General features: G+C 44.4%; 1 non-coding gene across 1 annotated transcript; it reads right to left on the reverse strand.

Moving 5' to 3' along the window:
• Positions 1-585: 585 nt before the first annotated feature.
• trnal-uaa (transfer RNA leucine (anticodon UAA)) lies at positions 586-667 on the reverse strand. Its single transcript has one exon. It is a non-coding gene; the product is annotated as a tRNA-Leu (tRNA).
• Between the last annotated feature and the right edge of the window lie 5,961 nt (positions 668-6,628).

Raw genomic sequence — 6,628 nt, forward strand, 5'->3', positions numbered from 1 at the left:
AGTCCTCACAGTCAACACTTTCTCTATTCTTCCTGCCAACAACTTTTCCCACTTCTTATTTGCGAGACAGGAGTTTTGTTTATGAAACGTTCCAAGAACAGGAACAATCCTCTGATGCCGTGTCCAATTTAAAGTGGAATGGTTGTCCCTTTCACACGGGAAGAGCCGTTCCTGGGGAAGGATTTTCCATGTGCTGTGTTCCAGGACTGAGCAGGAAGCCGCTGATTGAAGCTGCAGTAGCCGCTTTCTGTTGGCAGCGGGGCCTTGGAGAGATTGTGGCCACATCCAGCTGCAGACTCGGGTGGGTTCTCGTGGTTGCAGTGTCGGGACATGGTCGGTCTCAATGCTTGAACTGAAATAATTGAGGCTCAGTGCGAAGGGAGGGCTCGAACCACCGAACTTCCAGACAAATGAACAACTTCCAGACTATTTGAGACACAGAAACTGGCCATGCAGACATCCGAAAGCAGAGGGGTTTAGGAGAGTCAGACTCAGTTGACCTGAGCAGCGGCAAACACAACAACGAAAACGCAGACGGCCTGCAGAGATTCTGCTCTGTTCAACTGCTTGCAGCGGAGCAACCGCTGGTAGCGGTGGGATTCGAACCAACGACTCGATAGAGACTAGAGCTTAAATCCAGCGCCTTAGACCACTCGGCCACGCTACCACAGCGGGGCCACGCTACCACAGCGGAGCCGCGCGCCAAAATCTCATTACTAGCGTTTCAGCATCGCTTCACTTCAGGCACGAACAGATCGCGCATTCAGTAACGAACGTGGAACAATTTCGAAAGTATTTGAAAGGGTTTGCAAGGTTTGCACTGTTTGGACAATAGCACGAAACTGAATTGGATTCGGCAGTTTTCCCTGGAGCTTCAGGGCAGAGGAATGGCCTTACAGAATTTTATAAAGACATGAGGCAGACGGACAGAGAAAAGTGTCAGGGAGTAATTTTTCACAAGGCACATGAGTTCAAAGCGAGATAACATTGGTTTAATGTGAGAACACTAACATTTAAAGGGGATGTGAGGGACACTTGTTTTGAACACGGACATTTCCGTGTGTACAGAAGGAATTGCCATATTTAGTGTCAGAGACTGGTGCGCTCACAACATTTCAAAGGCATCGGAAAGCGTTCGGAGTGATAAGGGACACATTTTGGCAAATATTGGTTAGATTAATTTCGGTTATCTGTTTAGCAGTGGCAAGTTAGAGAGCAGGGTCTGTTTCCATGCTTGGCAACTCTGAGACGCTCCAGAAGCTGACACCAGCTTGAACAGACCATTTGCTAAAAACGCGTGCTGTTTGTTACTCAGCGCGTTGGGCTATTTTTCCTGGAGGGTGGAGTTTGGTCTGAAGAAAAATACCACACAAATTGTGTTACCCCCTCAGCACTCCAGCAAATCCAAAAACTGACAGCTCTTAGCGTGGAACAGAAGCAAAACAGAAAAGGCGGAACCATTGCCAGACACACTGACATGCTGACTTTGAGGGAGTGCGAATCGTCTATGTCATGTACTGCTCAGACAAATGGCAGCGAGACAATTCCAAACCGTGCTTCCAAACATACTGCAGCTTTAATGCATTGTCAAGTCCCAGAAAGTGCTCAAGTAACATCCAACTAAACAGAACAACAATGAACCATGAGAAGTGAAGATGACCAATTCCATTCTTGATTAAATTGGGTCAACAATGCGCTGGTCCCTCCATCTGATGGAGAGGACCAATCCCCAGCCTCCCTGACCAGGACAGGAATGAAGGAAACCAGAGAGCTAGAACAACGTTTCACACGGTGATAGCCCACCGTTTCACCACAGCAACTGATGCCCGAGCCCGATTCTACCATTTAAGGGTGCGCTACTCTAATTCTCCCATTTACTGTTGCCATGCACCAATTCTCTAATTTAGCTCCACTGTGCTCCAGCTCTCTCATTTACAGATGGCCCGCACCAATTCTCCAATTCAGTGTTGGTTAGCACCATTCCCCTCAATTACTGAAGCCCACTCAGTGTTGCCTCACTCCAATCCCCATACTGACTGATGCCCTCGCCCAATTTAGGGGTGCCGTACACTAAGTCTCCCAAAAGATATTGTCCTGCCTCAATTCTCCCATTTAGTGCAACACAGCATAACTCACCCATTTAGTGCTGAACTGCACTAATTCACCCAGTATCTGATGCCCTCTTGCAAATTCTCACATTTCGATAAGTCCTTTCCCAATTGTTTCCATTTTGTAGTTCCTTCCAATGATTCTCCAATTTCGTGGAGAGCTGCCAGGATTCTTAAACTTAGGTGTGGACAAGTTGGATCGAAGGGTCTGTTTCCGTGCTGTACATGTCTGAGGCTGTAATTACTGCTCCGCGTCGCAGCACCAATTCTCCCATTTCCCAATCCTGCACTAATTCGGGAATCACGGCGTATATATATAGTACCCGAAACTGAGCAGAGAGTAAATCCACTGGTTATATATATTTAACCAGCCAGCACAGCATAAATGCGCTAAACTGAGGAGAGTGTTATTCACCTGGTTATATATATTTAGCCAGCCAGCACAGACTCAGTGCCCTAAACTGAGGAGAGTATAAATCAGAGTCATTGCCCTAAACTGAGCAGAGCGTAAATCTTCCGATTAGATATATTTAACCAGGCAGCACAGAGTCTCTGCCCTAAACTGAGGATGGCGTGAATGTCCTGTTTGTATATATTTTTAAACAGCCAGTACAGCGTAAGTGCCCTGAACTGAGGAGAGAGTAAATCTCCTGGTTATGTATATTTAACAAGCAAGCACAGAGTCATTGCCCCAAACTGAGGAGAGTGTAAATCTCCTGGTTATATATATTTAAACAGCCAGCACAGAGTCAGTGCCCGAAACTGAGGAGAGTGTAAATCTCCTGGTTATATATAGATTCAACCAGAAAGCACAGAGTCAGTGTCCTAAACTGTGGAGAGGGGAAATCTCCTGGTTATATATATTTTACCAGCCAGCACAGAATCATTGCTCTAAACTGAGTTTAATGTAAATCTCTTGGTTATGTATATTTAAACAGCCAGCACAGAGTCAGTGCCCTGAACGTGGGAGAGTGTAAATCTCCTGGTTATATATATATTTAACCAGCCAGCTTAGAGTCAGTGCCCTAAACTGTTGATAGTGTAAGTCTCCTGGCTAGATATATTCAACCAGCCAGCACAGAGTCAGTGTCCTAAACTGTGCAGAGGGGAAAATCTCCTGGTTATATATATATTTAACCAGCCAGCTTAGAGTCAGTGCCCTAAACTGTTGATAGTGTAAGTCTCCTGGCTAGATATATTCAACCAGCCAGCACAGAGTCAGTGCCCTAAACTGAGGAGAGCGTAAATCTCCTGGTTAAAAATATTTGAACAGCCAGCACAGAGTCAGTGCCCTAAACTTAGGAGAGTGTAAATCTCAAGGTTATATATGTTTAACCAGCCAGCTTAGAGTCAATGCCCTGAATTGAGAATAATGTAAGTTTCCTGGCTAGATATGTTCAAACAGCTGGCACAGAGTCAGTATCCTAAACTGAGGAGACTGTAAATCTCCTGGTTAGATATATTTAACCACCAGGCGCAGAGTCAATGCCCTAAACTGACGAGAGTGTAAATTTCCCAGTAAGATATATTTAAACAGTCAGCGCAGAGTCAGTGCCCGAAAGTTAGGAAAGTGTAAATCTCCTGGTTTTTCCATTTAACCAGACAGCACAGACTCAGTGCCCTAAACCGAGGAGGGCGTAAATCTCCTGGTTATATATATTCAACCAGCCAGCACAGATTCAGTGCCTAAACTGAGGAGAGTGTAAATCTCCTGGTTATATACATTTAACCAGCCAGCACAGACTCAGTGCCCTAAACTGTGGAGGGTGTAAATCTCCTGGTTATATATATTCAACCAGAAAGCACAGAGTCAGTGTCCTAAACTGTTCAGAGGGGAAATCTCCTGGTTATATATATTCAACCAGCCAGCACAGAGTCAGTGCCCTAAACTGAGGAGAGCGTAAATCGCCTGGTTATATATATTCAACCAGAAAGCACAGAGTCAGTGTCCTAAACTGTTCAGAGGGGAAATCTCCTGGTTATATATATTCAACCAGCCAGCACAGAGTCAGTGCCCTAAACTGAGGAGAGCGTAAATCGCCTGGTTATATATATTCAACCAGCCAGCACAGAGTCAGTGTCCTAAACTGTGGAGAGAGGAAATCTCCTGGTTATATATATTTTACCAGCCAGCACAGAATCATTGCTCTAAACTGAGTTTAATGTAAATCTCTTGGTTATGAATATTTAAAAAGCCAGCACAGAGTCAGTGCCCTGAACGTGGGAGAGTGTAAATCTCCTGGTTATATATATATTTAACCAGCCAGCTTAGAGTCAGTGCCCTAAACTGTTGATAGTGTAAGTCTCCTGGCTAGATATATTCAACCAGCCAGCACAGAGTCAGTGACATAAACTGAGGAGAGTGTAAATCTCCTGGTTAGATATATTTAACCACCAGGCGCAGAGTCAATGCCCTAAACTGACGAGAGTGTAAATTTCCCAGTAAGATATATTTAAACAGTCAGCGCAGAGTCAGTGCCCGAAAGTTAGGAAAGTGTAAATCTCCTGGTTTTTCCATTTAACCAGACAGCACAGACTCAGTGCCCTAAACCGAGGAGAGCGTAAATCTCCTGGTTATATATATTCAACCAGCCAGCACAGATTCAGTGCCTAAACTGAGGAGAGTGTAAATCTCCTGGTTATATACATTTAACCAGCCAGCACAGACTCAGTGCCCTAAACTGTGGAGGGTGTAAATCTCCTGGTTATATATATTCAACCAGAAAGCACAGAGTCAGTGTCCTAAACTGTTCAGAGGGGAAATCTCCTGGTTATATATATTCAACCAGCCAGCACAGAGTCAGTGTCCTAAACTGTGGAGAGAGGAAATCTCCTGGTTATATATATTTTACCAGACAGCACAGAATCATTGCTCTAAACTGAGTTTAATGTAAATCTCTTGGTTATGTATATTTAAACAGCCAGCACAGAGTCAGTGCCCTGAACGTGGGAGAGTGTAAATCTCCTGGTTATATATATATTTAACCTGCCAGCTTAGAGTCAGTGCCCTAAACTGTTGATAGTGTAAGTCTCCTGGCTAGATATATTCAACCAGCCAGCACAGAGTCAGTGACCTAAACTGAGGAGAGTGTAAATCTCCTGGTTAGATATATTTAACCAGCAATCGTGGAGTAAGTGCCCTAAACTGAGGAGAGTGTAAATCTCCTGGTTATATATATTCAACCAGAAAGCACAGAGACAGTGTCCTAAACTGTGCAGAGGGGAAAATCTCCTGGTTATATATATTTAACCAGCCAGCACGGAGTCAGTGCCCTAAACTGAGGAGAGTGTAAATCTCCTGGTTATATAAATTCAACCAGCCAGCACAGAGTCAGTGCCCTCAACTGAGGAGAGCGTAAATCTCCTGGTTAAAGATATTTAAACAGCCAGCACAGAGTCAGTGCCCTAAACTGAAGAGAGGGGGCATCCTCTGGTTATATATATTTGACCAGCCAGCACGGAGTCAGTGCACTAATCTGAGGAGTGCGTAAATCTCCTGGTTATATATATTTGAACAGCCAGCACAGAGTCAGTGCCCTAAACTTCGGAGAGTGTAAATCTCAAGGTTACATATATTTAACCAGCCAGCTTAGAGTCAATGCCCTGAACTGAGAATAATGTAAGTTTCCTGGCTAGATATATTCAAACAGATGGCACAGAGTCAGTGTCGTAAACTGAGGAGACTGTAAATCTCCTGGTGAGATATATTAACCAGCAGGTGCAGAGTCAGTGCCCTAAACTGACGAAAGTGTAAATTTCCTGGTAAGATATATTTAAACAGTCAGCGCAGAGTCAGTGCCCGAAAGTTAGGAAAGTGTAAATCTCCTGGTTATATACATTTAACTAGACAGCACAGACTCAGTGCCCTAAACTTTGGAGGGTATAAATCTCCTGGTTATATATATTCAACAAAAAAGCACAGAGTCAGTGTCCTAAACTGTGGAGAGGGGAAATCTCCTGGTTATATACATTCAACCAGCCAGCACAGAGTCAGTGCCCTAAACCGAGGAGGGTGAAAATCCCCTGGTTATATATATTCAACCAGAAAGCACAGAGTTAGTGTGCTAAACTGAGGAGAGGGGAAATCTCCTGGTTATATATATTCAACCAGCCAGCACAGAGTCAGTGCCCTAAACTGAGGAGAGCGTAAATCGCCTGGTTATATATATTCAACCAGCCAGCACAGAGTCAGTGCCCTAAACTGAGGAGAGGGGACATCATCTGGTAATATATATTCAACCAGCCAGCACAGAGTCAGTGCCCTAAACTGAGGAGAGGGGACATCTTCTGGTAATATATAGTTAACCAGCCAGCACGGGGTCAGTGCCCAAAACTGAGGGAGTGTAAATCTCCTGGTTATATATATTTAAATAGCCAGAACAGTTTCAGTGCCCGAAACTGAGGAGAGTTTAATTCTCCTGGTTGTATATATTTAAACAGCCAGCACAGAGTCAGTGCCCGAAACTAAGGACAGTGCAAATCTCCTGGCTATATGCATGCAACCAGCGAGCACGGACTCA

Source organism: Chiloscyllium punctatum, chromosome 13 (genome assembly GCF_047496795.1).
Source record: "Chiloscyllium punctatum isolate Juve2018m chromosome 13, sChiPun1.3, whole genome shotgun sequence".
Classification (NCBI taxonomy): Eukaryota; Metazoa; Chordata; class Chondrichthyes; order Orectolobiformes; family Hemiscylliidae; genus Chiloscyllium; species Chiloscyllium punctatum.